Here is a 20,023-nt window from a genome sequence, read left to right on the forward strand (position 1 = left end):
TGGCTTTGGCTTGAACCCATGTTTAGCCGAACCCAGATGGCAGCTGTCAGTGCAAGCCAACAAGCTGAGGGCAGTTAAATCCCCACCCTGTAGCTTCATGTAAACAAAGGGGAGGGGGATGGGTGTGACACGTGGCCATATTAGGTGAATGATGTCACAAGCATCCCTGCCACTAGCTGCTGGGCAGAGAATCCCATGCTGGCAGCTTTCTGGCTCCAGCACTAAGGCCTCATCCACATGAAGCAGATCCGCTCAGCGGAGTCTGCCAGCTCAACAGGAGATCTCTTCGTTGATCTCCGCTGAGCCGGCGAATGACAGGTCCGTCTCTGCTCACTGAGCGGGGAGGGGCATGTCAGAGTGCTGCTGATTCCTATGGAGGAATCTGACAAAATCCGGTCCGATCCACCCAGACGGATGGCGAACGTATCGCCATACGTCTGATTTTAGTGGATCGGATGGGAGACGGGTGTCAGTGGACACATCTCCGCTGACATCCATCTCCCCATAGGATTCAATGGATTACCCGCTCGGATCCGCCTGAAAAACGGACAGGCAGATCCAAGCGGGCTTGCCGTGTGAAAGGGCCTAAGAGCTACCTTCTGGGTGTGACTGAACTTGGGTTTGGACCGAACTTGGAACCGAACCCTTGCTCATCCCCATTCAGTAAGGACAGCAAGACTTTACTAAAGTTTGGTACTTGTAAACTTAAAGAGGACCTGAACTGTGAAAGCTGAGCCCAAAAAAGGCAAGCAGAGGCAAAGGACTAATTACCGGTACTGCCTGTAGGCCCCTAACAGTTGATCATTTACCCATTATCGAATTTAACATGCCTTGTTCTGTACAGTGTTTATGTATGGTCACCATCTTTGTAGAGGCAAAGATTTGGTTCCTCATGTCAAAGCTGCCTCTGTGATGACTGCTGATCTGATGACTAATGGGGGAATATTAAAGAAGCAGGACAGATAGACAGATCGAAAGACGCAGAAGCAGGTAGATGCAGGCAGTACAGATTCCTCTCCAGCAAGTAGCACAGGAGTGACATTATCAAAACACAGCAGATATACAGCTATAAGGTCTCACGCACACTGGACATTATAAAAACACTAGTAGCGTTGCTGCATTAAAAATGTGAGTTTTCTGTGTTTTTCCATGTGTTTCGCATTAGTGTTTTTTCGCATTAGCGTTTTTTAGCAAGAAAACACAAGCTACAGGATCAAAAAAGACAAAAAACACTGGTTAGCCACGTTTTACCGCATTTAGTGGCGTTAGAGCACGTTTACAGTTCAAAAACTCCTCTCAAAGCCCACTAGTTCTGTTTTTTTTTCCAGCCAAAAAACGCTCTAGCCATGAAATGCTGATAAAAGCCTATGTGTGCATGAACACCTAGGAAAGATGCTGGGGAGTTTACTGGCTGTAGAAAAAAACGCCAGAAGTCGAAAACAACAGCTGTAAAAACGTCAAGTGTGCATGAGGCCTTAGCTGTAGGCACAGGAATGCTAAGGCACCATCACATACCAGGATTTAAATAGCTTTTTCTCCAGGAAGAATTCAAGACAAAGGGTAGCAATTTTAGGGTACGTACTTAGCTACAAGTAAGTGTATATCCAGCCAAAATTTTTATTTTTTTTTCATTTTATCTGGGGTGATTAGAGAGCATTATTCTTACTTTCTGTCCTCCTGACAACATTTTTCCAGACAGAAAATGAGGGGAGTTCTCCAACAGCAACACAGATAAAAAAATGGTCTTCTTTAGGAGAACGGGACTGATAGAACTGTCAAATTTGTATTTCTTTTGAAGATCCCTGTTAAAGATTTTGGCTAGGTTTCCACTAGTGCGTCCCCAAAGTCGCGCGATTTTGCCGCGATTTTTTACCGCGATTTTACCGCGACTTTTTACCGCGATTTGAAGCAATGCCTGTATCTATAGACCTCAAGTCGCATCAAAGTGGGACCAAAGTAGTGCAGGGACTACTTTGAAGTCGCTGCGACTTGAAGTCGCACAGATATGAACGGTACTCATTGGAAATCATGGGAAACAATTTGTCATGCGACTTTTCAGTCCCAAGTCGCATGAAAAGTCGCACTAGTGGAAACAGAGCCTTTACCTCACTTTGTGTATGGTGAAAGCCTTGTTAGCAGGAAATTAAGTGAGGGTAAATCCAACTGCAGCAGGACCAGGTGAGCACTTTTTCTGTGCCTGCCTTCATTTTCTTTATTAAAAAAATGAACATATGTTGTGTTTGATTTTTTTTTTTTTAAAGGTAAATTTAAAAATTGGGTGATTAGGCGGAATATACTTTGGGCTGTGTACCTAGCGATAGAGCTGAACTTTTCGCATCTCAGGTTTATTCACTACCATATTTTTTTTTCTCTCTTTTATTGATTGAACTAGATGGACTTATGTTTTTTTTTCAACCTGACTAACTATGTAACTATGTAGCACCAGATAGAGGTAGAACCCAAAAAGAATTCTAAACCTTCCTTGCTCTATCCAAAACTAGAAAACGTTTTTGGCTTGACATACTTCATAGGAAAATAAAAAATGGAAGAGTTGCTATATATTATAGCAAACATTTAGAAATGTTAGTTGTGCCTAAGTAGTATCCTAAAAATGTTCCTTTCGTCTTAAATCTCCCCTTGGAAAATAACAATGCACTTAGTGGTATGTAAGCATGCCTAGGAAGTCCTGTAACTACACTCTCATGGCTGTGAATTTGCAGTGCGAGATCCAAGGCACTGCTGTCTCTAACTGGTAGTCTTAGGAGATCTGGAGATTTGGTGATGTGACTAATATGCTGCTCACTGTTCTCCTTGCTGGACGCTCTGACATGAGAAAGCAAATCCCAGCCTCTACCAAGATGGCCTCCTCCACACAGATATATAATGCAGAATAAGGCATAGTGGGGGTTATTTACTAAAGCTGGCGAGTGCAAAATCTGGTGCAACTCTACATAGAAACCAATCAGCTTCCAAGTTTTTTTGTCAAAGCCAAATTGAACAAGCTGAAGTTAAAAGCTGATTGGCGTCCATGTACAGTGGCACCAGATTTTGAGTGCAGCAGTTTTAGTAAATCTTCCCCAGTAGGGGTCCTTTCACACGGGCTTTCTGATAATGTCCACCTGTCAGTTTTTCAGGCGAACCTGATCGGACCTTACATTCTCCTCCAGTAGCGGGATGTCCATTAGGGGCGCCCGGGTGCCACCCCCTCTATCCATGGCCGCCACATTTTAATTAATGATATATAATCCTCGGCCGCTACCCCCTATTCATGCATCCGATCCCTGCTGCTGCCGATGTGCCTGCCGATGCCCCGATCCCTGCCGCTGCCTCTACCACCTAGATGGGGTAAGACAGTAAGGGGGCGGGGGGTTTGAGGTGCCACGTGGGGTGGTTGTTTACCACCCCCCCAAACAAAAAACCACCAGCTGCCACTGGTCTCCTCTATGAAGCGGCGGATGACACATTGTCCGGTGACACCTGCCAACTCCAATCCGATCCTGCCCGCAAAATTCGAACAGATGGTGGTCCTATTTTCCATCCATCTGACAGATCAGATAGGATCGGATGAAAACGGACAGGGGGTCCGTTTCCACACGATTTATTCATAGAGGAGAGTGGGACTGTGTCTGTGTTTGCTCTGCACAGCGGAGCGGACCGGGTCTGTCATGCACAGAGCGATCCCCCGCTGAGAAAGCGGAATCTGCAAGACGGAGGCCCCCATGTCAAAGGGGCCATAGTCAGTACAGGCATACCCCACTTTTAAGTACACAAGTAATGTTGAAAAGATCAGTTGCCAGGGGAGCATCGGCCATACTGGTGTCTAGTCCTACAGAGAATACCTCTAGATCTTGCCATAAACACTGGGGTTGATTTACTAAATCTGGAGAGTGCAAAATCTGGTGCAGCTCTGCAAAGAAAAGCAATCAGATTTTTTTTAAGTTTAATTGAACAAGCTGATTGGCTTACATGCACAGCTGCACAAGATTTTGCACTCTCCAGTTTTAGTAAATCAACCCCACAGGGTCCTTCTTACTTCCTTGAGATGAACTGGAAGCATAAAATAAATCTTTTCTTCCTTCTGTAATGCTAATCTTCCCATCCCCAGGTAATGGAGAGAAACAAATCAGTAAGTTCTAAAGTCAAGTCTGGTGGCAACCAACGCTCCTTCCCTAGATACAGTTGAGAGTGAACGTAGACACCCTGAGACAGGAAGTGTGTTACACGCAGGATAAACAGATGAAAACAAAGGTGAAAAAACCTGAAAAAATAAATTTAATGCAGGTACCTCGTCTAAGGACTGGCATGCTGCAAAATAACACAATTTTTTTTTTTTAGATTCACATACTGTATGCTTTAAAGATAACCCATATTGAAGAAAATAAGGGGCTTCTATTATTGACCTCCTTTTGAGAATGCTAGTTGCCTTATTCCCTCTGGCATGCACTCCAAAATTTAAAAATAAACTTTGCAAAGATTTGAAATATTTCCTCTGATCTCAGCAGTCTGAAAGGGTGGTATGATGAACATGAACCCCTTGATTTCCAGATTACTGAACTGAACAGTGAAAAGTGTTCGCTCATACATATTTATTAACGTCATTTGCAAAGCACTAGTAAATGCGCCAAGTTTACCCCTTTGGCTACATACATATCTATTTGTTTATGTTAGGTAAATACACCAGCTCATACTTTTTTAATTATAACTCAAGCTAATCCCAAACAAGTGCAGAATTAGCACACGCCAGCCAAGTAAACAATATCTTGCATTGAATAATACTTTGATCCCCAGGGCTGCAATAATAAAGACTAACCACCCAACAGAACTCCCATTCCTGCTATGATGATGTCATTCAATTGATTTGAATACAATATTGCATTTACTTGGCCCATGTTTTAATGCAAAGGATGTGGTAGATTAGGGAGGTGTTTGAGCTCTTTAGATCTAGGATTAGGAATAGTTGTAGATAAATTTTTGGATTCTTCATTATTTTCAACATTTTTCAACATTTCGCAGTATATGGCTGTAACTATTCATTGGCACATAATCATTAGCACATGCAGAGTCTAGTGTACCTATATACAGGGCTTTTTTTCAGCGGGAACGTGGGGGAACGCAGTTCCGGCACCTCCTGCACTGGATGTATGTAATGGTAAAGGGTGCTCGGGTGTGCTGGAGGCTGGGAGATCTATTGTTGATGGGAAGGGTCTATTGTTGTTGGCTACTGGAGGGTCCATTGATGCTGGCTGATGGGAGATCTATCGTTGCTGGGGGCCAATTGTTGCTGGGAGGGATCTACTGATGAGAGAGGGTATTATAGTTGCTGACTGCTGGAGGGTCTATTGATGCTGGTTTCTGGGAGATCTGTTGTTACTGACAGGGGTCTATTATTGCTGGGGTGGATCTGTTGTTACTAGGGTAGATCTTTTGTTACTGGAGGGTCATTTTGTTGCGGGGGGTCTATTGTTGAAAGAAGGGTGTATATCTTAATGTTTATTAATACAATCTATACAAATTACTTAGCACCACAAAATGATACTTGGTTCTGTATTCTCTAAAAAGGTCCGTACTGGAAGGAGGGTAGAGGATGGAACCAAGGGGCGGTGCTCAGAGGTGGATAGGGGGCGAAGACAAGGGGTGAATTGAAGAGGGGAGTTCCTGAACCTATTCTCTGAGAAAAAAAGCCCTGCCTATATATATATGTAGCACCCTCTAGTGTTAGAAGTGTAAAGAGTTTTTTTCTAGTATTGGTAAATTTATGCAGATTTGGCTGGCAGCCAAGCCTGACTGTGTTTTGTCCTTGGTTGGGCAGAAATTCAGGGAGGGCTGGATGACTCACAGGCAGCATCACTGAGACATCCCCCCGCTTCTCAAATGTTCTGGGGCCTTCAAGAAAAATGGGAGGGTAGGTAAGTTGGATGTGCCAGGAGTATTCTGAGGGTCCTGAACAATCCACAACTTGGCAGGGGGTAGGGCCCCTAAAATACTCATGGTCAGCCCAGCTTGGGAGGAGTTGTTCGGGTGGAAGCTGGAGATTGAGTGTTAGGCTGTCGTTGCCTTTGAGGAAGCTCCCCAGTCTGGAGGGGGGGGGGAGTGACCTTGGCCTAGGCTCAGTTGAGGACGGGATCATCCTAAAACCACTGAGTTGTCCTGGCCAGGAGACACGGGAGCAAGGAGGACAGTGGGAGAACTCTGCCAGGCAAGTCTCCAGGAGGAACAGCCAAGAGGGCTGGTGAGTGACACACAGTCAGGAGGACTGGGAGACATGCCTGAGAAGACTGGGATGGAGCAGTCTGGGATAGGTGCAGAGCCAGTAAGGAGGGCAGTGGAAAGAGGCAGCTGTAGCCAGGAGGGCTGGCAGGGCCTGAAGAGGTGCTACTAGAAACAGTAGCCACATGTGGGACAGCTAGCACTAAAAAAAAAAAAACTATCCCCTATAGATTGTATACCATTATATTTTCTAGTTATGGGTCTAGTTTCTGGGGTATGGTATAGTTGGGTGTATAGTCGTCATTTATGACCATTTAGTATTATTAGGATCCCCAGGTATCCATGATCTAGTTCTGGTTCCCCCTTTCTGGTTCCCCCTCTGATGCAACTCAGGAAGGGATGACGGGTGGGTGAATTGATATTGATTCCAAATGTCCACCTCTGGAGTTTGTGATCACCCCACCCCTGGTAGAGGTTCCTATATTTCTTCTTATTATCAATAAGATTTTTTTTTATATTAATTTTTTAATCAAATTGTTCATACTAATCTTATATTATGTGCCCTCGTTATGTATATGAATCCAATTTGTATAATTTATACATGGTTTTTAATATTTTATGATTAAAATTAATTTGTATTAAATTAGTTTATGTGAATAAGAACATCTACACATATGCTACACTTCCTCGACCACTAGGTGATGCTATAAACATAATCTTAGATCCAAGTAGGTTATTGTTTATTATTATTATTATTAGTCAAATTAATTTGGATCTACATGCAATATAAAGCCCCTTTCACACGATCGGACCGTTTAGGTCCACCTGTCAGTTTTGACAGCGGACCTGAATGGGCGCTCCATGCTAGTCTATGGAGTGACAGATGTCAGCGGTGACATGTCCGCTGACATCCGACCCGGTCCGATCCGCTAAAAGCAGACAGATGCCTCTACATTCAGATCCGTCGCTGGCTGATGGGATCGGGTGAGATCTGATGAAAACGGACATGCTGTTCGTTTTTGTCCGATCTCTCCGTAGAAACCAGCGGCGCTCGACAAGCCCCTCCCCGCTCAGTGAGCAGAGAGGGACCTGTCATCCGCCGGGTCAGCGGAGATCAATGGAGAGATCTCCCGCTGAGCCGGCGGACCAAGGCGGACTCCGTGGAAGCGGATCCGCCTCGTGAGAATGAGGCTTAACTCTTGTGTCAAGTACTTGGTTGGGGTGAGGATGTTGTTAGTAAAATAAGTGATCTAATTGAGAATATCCCAATTAAGTTATGATGTATTATGTCTATTGTTATTGTATATGCACACTTATCTGACCGTCTGTGTATCTATTTGAGCAACCAAGATAGCGGTTAGGAACTTTTAATGAAATAAAAAAATTTGGGGGATTTTTCACCTGAAGACGAATGATGATTGTCCACCAATTAGATTACCTTGCCTAGTCCAGCAAGGTATATAAGGCTACAAGAAAATGGCGGCAAGCAAGCTACCTGATGACGTGTTGATCACAAAACGCATTGAGGCTGCGCGCTCGCCTATGCTGATGTCATTTATGGTACGGCTGGTTCCGGTTTTTGCTGTGGTGGAACGCATGCTTAGACATGGGGAAACGGTGTCTCTGTCGCTATACATGTTGGGGCTAGCACATTAGCACCTTCTAATGTAAGTGAGCACTTTACCACTTTTGGCACTTGGTTTACATTGAAACATATTGCGCTATGTGATTCTTTTTGCTTTAAACGAGCCAGTGAGGAGAGAGTGGGGGGCACGGCTGAACCACGGTTTTATGTGCCCTATGGACGCACAGAGCAGCGCTCAGGAGCGAGCATGCACCAGTGCCTCCATAGCAAGCGGCTTCCTATTGGGGACACTGGTCAAGGGAGAGGGGCCAGGAGCGCCGGCGGGGGACCCAAAAAAAAGAGGGCTGCTCTGTGCAAAACCATTACACAGAGCAGGTATGTATGACATGTTTGTTATTTTTTTTTAAAAGCTGAACCTTTAATACTACTTTAAATGTTAAAGCTGACATTCAGCTAAAAAAAGAAATCCTTACAGTTTTGGTCACATCACTTACCTGTAATGCAGAATGTTCCATGTTGTGCAGGCAGCTGGATCTGGAGGAAATCTTCACTGCAGGGATGCCTGTCCTCTTCTTGTATCTGAGCTTCTGGGACTGCAGTGTTTTAAAAGCTTTTTCAGGCAGAACAGCAGTACAGATGGTACAATGGGGACACGTCTCCTTCCTCAAATAAGAAAAGTTATTTCATTAATTACACTGCTTTAACTAAATCTGTGAATTGGGGAGAGGATCCAGTAACTGATCAGACTCTCCTCCATTCATAGACCGTGTTACAAGCAGTGAAATCAATAATAGAATGTTTCTCAATAGAGAAGGAGGAAGGAAGGGGGTGTCTCCATAAGATCATCTGTACTGCTGTTCTGCCTGATGACCCAAAACTGTTAACCAATGCAGCAACTGAAATTCAGAGACAGGAAGAGGACAGGCATCCCTATAGTGAAGACCTCTCTAGGATCTAACTGCCTGCACAACCTGGGATATACTTCATTACATGTAAATAATGTGACTATTTAAACAAAACTTCAGCTTTAAAGTTTCAGTTTACTTAGAAGTAACATTTTAGTTACAGGCGCAGTCTGGTGAGCTGAGACAGCCTCTGGCTTCTTATTTCTCTTTGATACTACAAGAGGGAGATTTCCTGTACATAATCCCTACTGTGTCCCACCAGGGAGTTTTTGGGTGTTTCCTACCACCTTTGCATGCTCCTGCTCCTTCTTTGTTCCAATCTCCATAATTCAAAATATAAAATGCACTATGAGTGCAGACCCAGGAACTCAAGTGCAGCAACTACCAAAATACACAGAAATATCAGTTTTGGGTAGACAGACCCTTTTAATGATTATTTTGTTTCCAGATTGAATTTCCAATAAAAAGTTATAAAAAATAAATGCAAGGGTTTTACAGTTACAACTAAATATGGACAATATGCAGTATTAGAGTTAATAGGAATGATTTGCTAAAAGTGGTTCACACAGAATCGGCTGCAGCTGTGCATAGTAGTCAATCAGCATCCAACTTCAGCTTGTTCAATTTGAAGCTTTGACAAATAAGGCCGGGTTTACACTGGTGCGACAAACGCTCCGACATTGGGAGCTCATGTCGCATTACATGTGAAAATCAATGTTTCCCTATGGGAGCTGTCTTAACTGGTCCGACACAAGTCGGTCCGACTTTGAAATTTCTCCCTGAACTACTTTGGTCCAACTTTGATCCTACTTCAGCTCATTGAATATCATTGAAGTCGGATCGAAGTCGGATCGCCGTCTTGCCTGATCTGACTTTGGCATGCAACTTGTGCTCTGATGATCTTGAGGGGGAACTCCATGCCAAATTTTAAATAAAAAAACGGCATGGGTTCCCCCTCCAAGAGCATACCAGGCCCTTCGGTGTGATATGGATTTTATGGGGAACCCCCTACACTGAAAAAACGGCATGGGGGTCCCCCAAAATCCATACCAGACCCTTATCCGAGCACGCATCCCGGCTGGTCAGGAAGGGGGGTGGGGACGAGCGCCCCCTCTCCTGAACCGTACCTGGCCGCATGCCCTCAACATGGGAGGGTGGGTGCTTTGGGGCAGGGGGGCGCCCTGCGGCCCCTCCACCCCAAAGCACCTTGTCCCCATGTTGATGAGGACAGGGGCCTCTTCCTGACAACCCTGGCCGTTGGTTGTCGGGGTCTGCGGACGGGGGGCTTATCGGAATCCGGGAGCCCCCTTTAATAAGGGGGCCCCAGATCCCGGCCCCCCCGCCCTATGTGAATGAATAGGGGTACAAAAAAAAAAAAAAAACCACACTAGCCCGGTTTTTAAAGTAATTTATTAGGCAGCTCCGGGGGTCTTTTCCAACTTGGGGGTCTCTTCCGGCTTCTCCACTCTCTCCGGCCTCTTCTCCCACTCTCCGGCCTCCTCTCTCGGTCTCCGGTGTCTTCTGCCGGGCTCCTCCGCTATCTTCTGCTCTTTTGCTAGTGTTGGCCCGGTCTTCTGCGTCGTCTTCTTCCCTCCGGGTGATGTCATCCGGTGACCCCGCCCCCTTATGACGTCACTGCCCCATCATGCCCCGGGCGGTGACGTCATAAGGGGCGAGGTCACCGGGTGACTTCACCCAGTGACCACGCCCCATGCCTATACAAGTCGTTGCGCATCTGCATTACAGCGGGAGAGAGCGTCGTGTCAACATCGGAAGAAGACCGGAGGGAAGAAGACGACGGGGAAGACAGGGCCAACGCTAGCAAATGAGCGGAAGGTAGCGGAGGAGCCCGGCAGAAGACACTGGAGACCGGGACAGGAGGCCGGAGAGCGGGAGAAGAGGCCAGAGAGAGCGGAGAAGTCGGAAGAGACCCCCCAAGTTGGAAGAGATCCCCGGAGCTGCCTAATAAATTACTTTAAAAACCGGTCTAGTGTGTTTTTTTATTAACACTTTTTTCCCCCCAGGTGAATGGGTAAGGGTACGATGTACCCCATGCTCATTCACATAGGGCTGGGGCCCCCTTATTAAAGGGGGCTCCCGGATTCCGATAAGCCCCCCGTTCGAAGACCCCGAAACCAACGGCCAGGGTTGTCGGGAAGAGGCCCTTGTCCTCATCAACATGGGGACAAGATGCTTTGAGGTAGGGGGGACCCCATGCCGGTTTTTAGGCTTAGGGAGTTCCCCTTAAAATCCATATCAGACCGAAGGGCCTGGTATGCTCATGGAGGGCGAACCCATGCCAGTTTTTTTTATTTAAAATTTGGCATGGAGTTCCCCCTCAAGATTCATACCAAAAACAGTGCCTGGTATTGGCGGGGATCCAAGTCGGATCCCCGTTCATTGAAGTCGGACGCGTCTCTGACTTCAAGTCGCAGGGCAAAGTCGGATCCAAAGTAGGACGAGTGTCGTGTCGCACCAGTGTAAACCCGGCCACTCAGAGCGAATTTCTTTCCTGAAACCACGGATTCTCCCATCAACACAGACAGTGTTGACGGGGGAACCCCTCCTGCCGGGCTATCATCTTCTCCCGGCAGGGGAAGCCATCCCGGCTCAACTTGGTACATTCAGCCTGCCCATACACGGTTTGAATCTGTGTGTCCGTATATGGCCGGCTTAAAGCCTAGAAGCTGATTGGTTACCAGATTCTGTGTGCACCAGTTTTAGTAAATCTCCCCCAATGTGTCCCATTAAAAGCCAAAAATGTCAAATAGCCAAATCTAACTGCATAGGTAGTAATAAAACTAATATAAAAATTAAATCCATGCCATTTATTAGCTAAGGGCATACAGTAAAACCTTGAATTGCGAGTAACTTGGTCTGCGAGTGTTTTACAAAATGAGTAGATTTTTAAAATAAATTTTAACTTGATAAACGTGCAATGTCTTGCAATACGAGTAGCAACTGAGTATAAAAGAGAACTGCTTCTCAAAGTGTAGCAATATTGTTACATTTAATGAAGGTACAACATTTAGCAACTCACATGGTTGATGATTAAAAGAGGCACATCTAAGTATGCAGGCATCCGGGGTAAAGCTGTCCATATAGACCAGTGGTTCTCAACTTTCCTAGTGCCGTGACCTCTTGATAAAATTTTCCAAGTTGTGGGGACCCCTAACAGTAAAATTATTTTCATAGCGTGGATTGTCAGCACCGAAGGCAAGACAAGTAATTTGCGCCCCTAACCCAAGGATATTTAGCACTCCCTGAGTCCCTTTCACTTGTACAGTATTAAAACCCCTTATGGTACATTGTGGATGTACCACTCTTTTCCTTTGCTCTCCTTTCTTTCCCTTTTATCTCTCTCTATCCTAATTTCTTGTTTTTTTCCCCCATCCCTCTCTCTAGCCGTCTTTCTTGTTCTTTCTCTTATTCTTTCTCTCCCTTTTTCTTTGTTCCTCCCCCTCTTTTCCTCTCCCTTCTATGTATTCTCTATTTTTATTCCTTCTCATACTCCTTGGTGGGGGGGTGGGGGCAATGGGATGAGTGGCAGTGCTGGCGGGGAGTTGAGGTGAGTGGCAGTGCTGATGGTGGGTGGGATCAGTGGCAGTGCTGGGAAAGTTCTGATCAGCCAACTTAGGTGCTCTTGATCAAGGTCATCTGCTGAGAACTGTAGTGGGGACTTTTAATGGCAACTATAATCACAGGTAGTGTTACTCACTGTGTCTCCGTCTTTGTGGTGTCTCGCAGCAGTAACCCCTATGCCGAAATCAGGAAATAGGGTCTCCTTCAGCCCCTCCCACTTCACATTCCTCACCAGCTGAACTCTAGTCTCCGCCCCCCCAGCCATGCCGTGAACTGAATGGGCGGCTGCGAAGAGGCTGAGTGGGTGGCCGCAGGCTCCAGGAACAGGCCAGCTGGGTGGCCACGAAAAGGCTGGGAGAGCCTGAGAAACAGCCCAGGATTTGGTGACCCCTAGCAAATTGTCATTCGACCCCCGAGGGGGTCCCGACCCCTAGGTTGAGAACCACTGCTTTAGACCATCCTCCGCACCGCTGGCTCTCACTGCTGTCAGTCTGCAATCCTGACCGGGAAGACTACCCTGCAGTAGAGCGATCTGAAAGCAAGGCTTGAAGCGCTTGTGGAGAGCAGTGTGGAAGGGATGACATAGATGGTGGTGCGGAGGATGATCCATGTGGACAGCTTTCCCCCGAATACCTGCATACTTAGATGTGCCTATTTTAATCATCAACCATGTGAGTTGCTAAATGTTGTACCTTCATTAAATGTAACCATATTGCTACACTTATGCCGTGTACACACGATCGGAGTTTCCGACAACAAAACCGTGGAATTTTGTTCGAAGGTTATTGGCTCCAACTTGTCTTGCATACACACAGTCACACAAATGTTGGCCAACAATTACAAACGTAGTGACGTACAAGAGGTACGGCGAGCCGATAAAAAGGAAGTTCTATAGTCATGTGATATCTCCATTACGAACGCTAGTTTTACAAGACCGAGCGCTTCCGGCTCGTCCTTGATTCCGAGCATGTGTGGACTTTTGTGCGATGGACTTGCGTACACACAATCAGAAAGTCCGACAACAAACTTTTGTTGGCGCAAAATTTGAGAACCTGCTAGCCAACATTTGTTGGCGGAAAGTCCAACAACAAATGTTCAATGGAGCATACACATAGTCAGACTTTCCGCCAACAAGCTCACATCCCACATTTGTTGTCGGAAAATCCGATCGTGTGCGCGGCATTAGAGGCGCCTCGCTTCTCTTTTATAGTCTGTAGCTCCTGCTGGATTCTGCTTTAAAAATAAATTAATCTGCTATAAAAATGAATTAAATGTGGAGTCCAGAAGCAAGGCAGGTGACAGTGATTGGGACATGATCTTGTGATCGCATACAAACAAACAAGCTTTATAATACAGTAATTGCAAAAGACCTTATTTGGTCCCAGTTATAAATGATATGGCAAACCAATCAATGCCCAGTTCATAAATATGAGCATGGGAATGGCATTTGCAATAAAGATTAGATGTTTTACAATTGGTCCTTTTATTTGCTGAAATATTGATTAAACATGACAACATGTTTCTGAGGTATTTTAATGCTGCCTTCTTTAGGGGTTATGTATCATGCAATCTACCAGATAGAATCAGCTGATCTCATGTATTGATGCCAGCCTGATTTTGGCCACTCTGGATATAGCCATTTGAAACAGTTGGCTTGTAATATGTTCTGATACGCCCACTACGTTTTCTAGAGGCTCCATATGCACCGCAGCAACAATTGCCAGATGCCCATAGAAGTTAATTATAATCCTAGATTATATTTAATAATGACTTAATAAATTAACGTGGCCAGATACTAGTAGATTTTTGAATGTACAAAAATCTTCAGTACATTTGATGAATGCCAATCGAAAGCATTTCAGAATTTCGTTGCTTTTAACATTTGATTTTGGAACATATGGAGCAAATGAAAAATCACATTCTGTTAGAAATTAATTAATTTGAGAATTTTTTTTTTTAGATCCTGATCCTTCTAATTTTTTGGCCAAAAACAAATGTTGATTGCCTACTAACAATTAGAAGATGGAACAAACGCAAAACATTGCTATTAAAATTCTACTGGTCTATGGCTAGCTTTAGCAAAGTGTTTTTTTACTTTAAAGCCGCTGTTTCTGCTGACGGCTTCCCCTGACAATCCTGCTGATTTTGATTCTGCTTTCCACACACAGCTGGTGATATTATACATCTGCGGCTCAGTAAAGTTGAGCTCTTTAACATCACAGCCTCTGAGCTTACAGGTTATAAACTTCACTCTCACTAGTTGAGTATGTTCTACATACATATCATTCATCTATTTTGCAACACATTTGCATGCCAATGAGATTTTACATACATTCCATAAAATAACATTTAAAAAAAAACATAAAACATATCACTAGGTGAGAAAGTAATATAAAAAGTATATGACCACCTGCAGTGAGTTATTAATTAGCTAGAAAAGGCACCAGCATTAACTAAAGAAGGAAAAACCAGTACACTCTCATAGCATGGATCTCTGTTACCTGTTCACTGGCTGCAGCAAGGAATATCTGGGTTGGACTCTTAGTTAAACCAGTTTGTGTGTTAATGTGAAGCAAGGCAGGCCCTTCCCTTGGTGTCACATGCTCCTTGCCTTTCGCTGTCACCTCCCATAGCAAAAGGCAGCTTCAGGGCCCTCTAATCAGCTGCACTAATCACATGAACATAGGGCTGGGCAGACTCTGGGCACTGATAGTTTTTCAACATGCATCACCAAAAAGAACAATGAACAGAATTAATGCTTAAATGATAAGCAATATAAGTCTGCAAATATTTTTTTGCTTGCAAGTGTTTTTTCACTAATACTTTAATTGTCTTATGAAGGTGATATATTGCAAATAAACATTGCCCTAAAAAAAAAAACTGTTGGTTAACTAAATAAGGCTCTAATAGTGTTATGGAGGCTGGGTTCCCACTATCCTCACATTCAGCTCACAGTAGGGGTCCGGTGCGTCCCCACTCACTGTTTCAGGTCCAATTTCAGATTTTTGGCGGAATTCGGCTGAATTTGGACCTGAAGCGGACCAAAAGACGCACAGGGTTCCTGTGCAAATTTGCACTGAAGCCACAGCGTAGATATGTGAGCCGGCTCCATAGAGAGCCGGTCAAAATCCCCTGCTATTGCGAATTGGATGCATAGAAACCGCATCCAATTCTCAATAGTGTCAACCCAGCCTTAAAGTATTCTTCCCCAGTAACCCCATTACTAAATTACCACCTGCCAATCTACTGCATTAATTTGTCACAGACAGCAGTTACCACTGAGGTTACACAGCAAAAATATTTTTAAATGAGAAATGCATCACTTTCTGTACAAGTCAGCCTCATCTTTAAAAAGTTACCTGTGTATTTTTTTACACACTTCACCTGGTCTCCTTACATAATTTATTATTACAGGTACTTATATAGCAGCATCAATTCATGTACCGCGTTACATAAATATTGTGCACTCACATTAGTCCCTGATGAACGGACTTGCCTACACACGATCACACCAAAGTCCGACGGATTTGTACGTGATGACGTACGACCGGACTAAAATAAGGAAGTTGATAGCCAGTAGCCAATAGCTGCCCTAGCGTCGGTTTTCGTCCGTCGGACTAGCACACAGGCGAGCTGATTTTTCGACCAGACTCAAGTCCGTCGGAAAGATTTGAAACATGTTCCAAATCTAAAGTCCGTCTGATTTTCAACCGAAAAAGTCAGCTGCAGCTCCGATGGAGCCCACACACGGTCTGACTGTCCGACGGATTTGTCTCGTCGGACCAGCCCGGTCGAAAAGTCTGCCCGTGTGTACACGGCATTACTGGGCATCCTGAAAGCTTCAAGCGGTAATAAATCCAAGGCAAAAAATGTATTATTTTGCAGCTTACAAATCATTAGATGTGGTGGTTGCATCAGTTTTCTTTTCCTTGGCGTTTTCCCCTCTCTTTTCATCTGGTGATCTGGCCAATAGCACACCTCCTGTATCAGTGAGACACAACTCTGGGGGAATGAGTACAGGGGGCACATCTGACAGCAGCATGGTCAGTCTGCAGAGAGGGTATTGTTAAATGTATTTGCAGATATAGATAACTAAAAAATTGAAGCCTTCTTCAGCTCTGCATGAGTAAATAAAAGCTGATCATTCTAATCACCCTTGCCAGCGTTAAGTGGTTTGTCTCATCCATGTAATCTGATACATTCTGCTGGAGAGCCGGAGAGTTTGTGCTTTTGAAAAACAACAAAATTGCTGGCTGGTTCACCAGATTAAAATAGAAGAAGGAAAGAGTAAAATAAAGAAAACTAATACAGCCTTCACATCTAATAATTGATAAGCTGCAATATAAAAAAAATAGTTTTTAGGTTTACTACTGCTTTCAATCTGTGGGTGCCATAGTATGCTACTTTTGACCACATCCTGTGACTGATGGCCTGGCCCTTCCTGTTATTGCCCCTTTGCCTCACCAGAGGTCCATCAACTTAAAGGTGCAAGCGGTTGGAGGGAGCAGGCCAGGCTCTTGACAATGGGAATTGGTGAAAATTAGCATACCAGGGAGTCAGGGGTTCCTGGGGTCCTAAAATAATGTGCAGACAGCTAGATGTACCTGTGATTATTTACCAGTGTGATTTCAGAAACGCTTTTACTATACATATTTGGAATTTTAAGCAGTACCTATATTTTGCACCAGGCAGTTGTATTTTTGTCCAGTTAGAGTGAAGTAAGCTGTATCCATCTAATGCCCACAGTACCTATGCTGCTTCAATAATACAAAACCATACAATCTTAGACATTAAAGATAAGATCAAAATTTTTAATTTATCATACCTTGTGAGAATACCATTTTCTTTGTAGCTGGTAAATATAATTACACAAATAGGAACAGTGCTGTTGGGAAACTCAGAACAAGGAGTCATCACTAGAGTGTAGATAGGCTCTGTATAGTCTATACAGTAAAACATGGCACATCATCACCACCTAGTGGTGTAAATGTATACTAAACTGTTAACATTTATCACTCTGTGGAGCACTTTAAATGTGAAGAAGAAATGCCGTATATTATACCACAAAAACACATGTATGCAAGATTCTCAAAAGTTTATCTTTATCTACAGTATTTATACATGATAAAAAGTTTTTGTCCCCCAGAACGAAATAAAAACATAGACATACAGTAAGAAAACAATGCCACTTGACATCAAGCACCCTGTGTATAGATCCACATTCTGATTCCTGCCTAAATTAACAAAATTATAGGTGCACTTTATGGCATTAAACTGCTTCTTCAGGACAGTATTGCATGTACATCATAAATCACTTGTATATTTGTTATTCAAAGGTACAAACTGGCAAATATACACTACAGCCCTTAAAGGATAAGTTTCACCTTAAGAAAAAAATAATAAATGCACATAGTTTTGCAGGAAAAAAAAGTGCATTGCACCCTCAGTCAGTGGATCACTGGTGCAATATAAGGCTCCTGCAGGCATTTTCTTCAGCTCTCTGCCTGTACCTCTGCATGGGCTTTCAGTTACTCCATCGCCGCTGCCACCCCCTATTCATGCATCCGGCCTCTTTTAGGACTCTGGGCGCATGAATTACAGCAGCCGGGGTTTTTTTTTAAGCACCTGATTGGAGCTAGAGGCTCTAATAGACTTCAGAATAGGATGGCCTCTGGACGCAGAGCATTGCGCTCGGAGCCCACCCAGGTGTGTTAGAATAGCGAATGAATATTCGCTACTCTAATGCCCCGTACACACGGTCGGATTTTCCGATGGAAAATGTGTGATAGGACCTTGTTGTCGGAAATTCCGACCGTGTGTAGGCTCCATCATCAGTTTGAGAGCTTGCTATAAAATTTTACGACAACAAAATCCGTTGTTGGAATTTCCGATCGTGTGTACACAAATCCGACGCACAAAGTGCCACGCATGCTCAGAATAAATAAAGAGATGAAAGCTATTGGCTACTGCCCTGTTTATAGTCCTGACGTACGTGTTTTATGTCACCGCATTCAGAATGATCGGATTTTCCGACAACTTTGTGTGACTGTGTGTATGCAAGACAAGTTTGAGCCAACATCCGTCTGAAAAAATCCTAGGATTTTGTTGTCGGAATGTCCGATCAATGTCCGATCGTGTGTATGGGGCATAACACTGAATCGCCTCTCTGCCAATCAGGAAGCGCAGGTCTGATACCCGTTTCCCGATTGGCTGAGAGGACAGGCGATCCTATTGGATACCTAGGAGGAGGAAGAGGAGGAGGGAGATGCATGGCAGAAGCCGCCGTGATCCACAGGAGGAGGAAGGAAGAAAGCTGCCACTCGCCGGACATGCTGACTGTCTGCCAGCTTCCTAGGTGGGGTAAGTGCAGGCACTTTGATGTCCATTGGGGGGGTTGCCGCCATCCGACCTACTGGGGGGGGGTGTTTGTTTGCTACACTTGTGGTTCAATGAGAACTACAGAAGTCCTTCTGCCATGGTGGAGGGTGGAACTTATAGTTTATTTTCTATTTACTCTGTAAATGAATGATGCGGCTGTGCAGACAAACCCTCGCCTGCGCAGACATGGTCCAGGCGTAGCAAGTGGGTGCTTAGGAACAGGTTACATGTTACACCGTAAATATGGTAACTTGTTGCTAAAAGTGAACTTAAAATGGTTGTAAAGTCTCAAGGTTTTTACCTTCATGCATTGAAGGTAAAACACCTTCTCTGTGCAGCAGCTCCCATAATACTTACCTGAGCCCCTTCTCAATCCAGCGATGTGCACTAGAGCCTCGGCTTCCCAGGGACTCTACCTCCTCATTGGTTGAGACAGCACTGAGAGCCATTGGCTGCTGTCAATCACAACCAGTGAGCCAATGAGAAGAGAGAGGGAGGGGAGGTCGAGCCACGGCTCTGTGTGTGAATGAACACGCAGAGCCGTGGCTTGGCAATAAGCCTGCTTGGGTGCCCCCATTGCAAGCTGCTTACTCTGGGGGCACTCGGCAGGAGGGAGGGGCTAGGAGCACCGGCGAGGTCTCCGAGCAGAGGAGGATCTGGGCTGCTCTATGCAAAACCACTGCATAGAGCAGGTGAGTATAACATGTTTATTGTTTTAAAAAAGCTTTTTCATATCACTTTAAACTTTAAGGAACCCCACAGGGTATAGAAAACATAGATGGAATACCGCCACTCAGTCAGTCTACATCACCTGGCACTTAGGGCTGCTCAACCTGTGGAGAGGGTCCCTTAATAGGTTCAGACAGTGCCTCCCAGATATTGTATGGTCTGAGTCTTGGTCCAAAACAGGGGTTCCCCACAGGTTGTAGAAGGCTCACCACCAAAACTAGTCCAAATTCAGCTATTTGGCACCATTCTTTCCTGTTACTTCCCTGGAAATCAATGCCCCTGATAACACTATGTGGACCAGCTTTGATGGTACTACTACAGTGATTTTCAGCTTCCCTGGTGACGCATCATTTAGGAGATATTCATACTTACATTGTGCATTGCTGGACCAATGTAAGTATGCAATATAAATAACTCCTGGAGCTTAGCTTATTTAATAGAGAAATTATTATTATTATTATTATAATACAGGTGTAGCCATGGTGTTAGCACTACTGACAAACAATCCGCCAAATCACCCTATTGCCAGACTTCATGCATCCTTTCCAGAGACAATGAACAGTCTTTTGCAAGCTTTATTTTTGTTGTTTTATTGGGGGGTACAACTTGGATAGGGATTGGGATATGGGATGCCCAT

General features: G+C 44.5%; 1 protein-coding gene across 5 annotated transcripts in view; it reads right to left on the reverse strand.

Moving 5' to 3' along the window:
* Positions 1-14,929, reverse strand: part of MLPH (melanophilin) — a 120,825-nt gene extending 105,896 nt beyond the window's left edge. For all 5 annotated transcript variants that reach the window (XM_073633635.1, XM_073633639.1, XM_073633637.1 and 2 more), the window contains exon 1: positions 14,781-14,929. The gene's annotated coding sequence lies outside the window, so the exon portion shown is untranslated. The remainder of the gene's footprint in view (positions 1-14,780) is intronic.
* Between the last annotated feature and the right edge of the window lie 5,094 nt (positions 14,930-20,023).

This window comes from Aquarana catesbeiana, linkage group LG06, assembly GCF_042186555.1.
Source record: "Aquarana catesbeiana isolate 2022-GZ linkage group LG06, ASM4218655v1, whole genome shotgun sequence".
In the NCBI taxonomy this organism is placed as follows: Eukaryota; Metazoa; Chordata; class Amphibia; order Anura; family Ranidae; genus Aquarana; species Aquarana catesbeiana.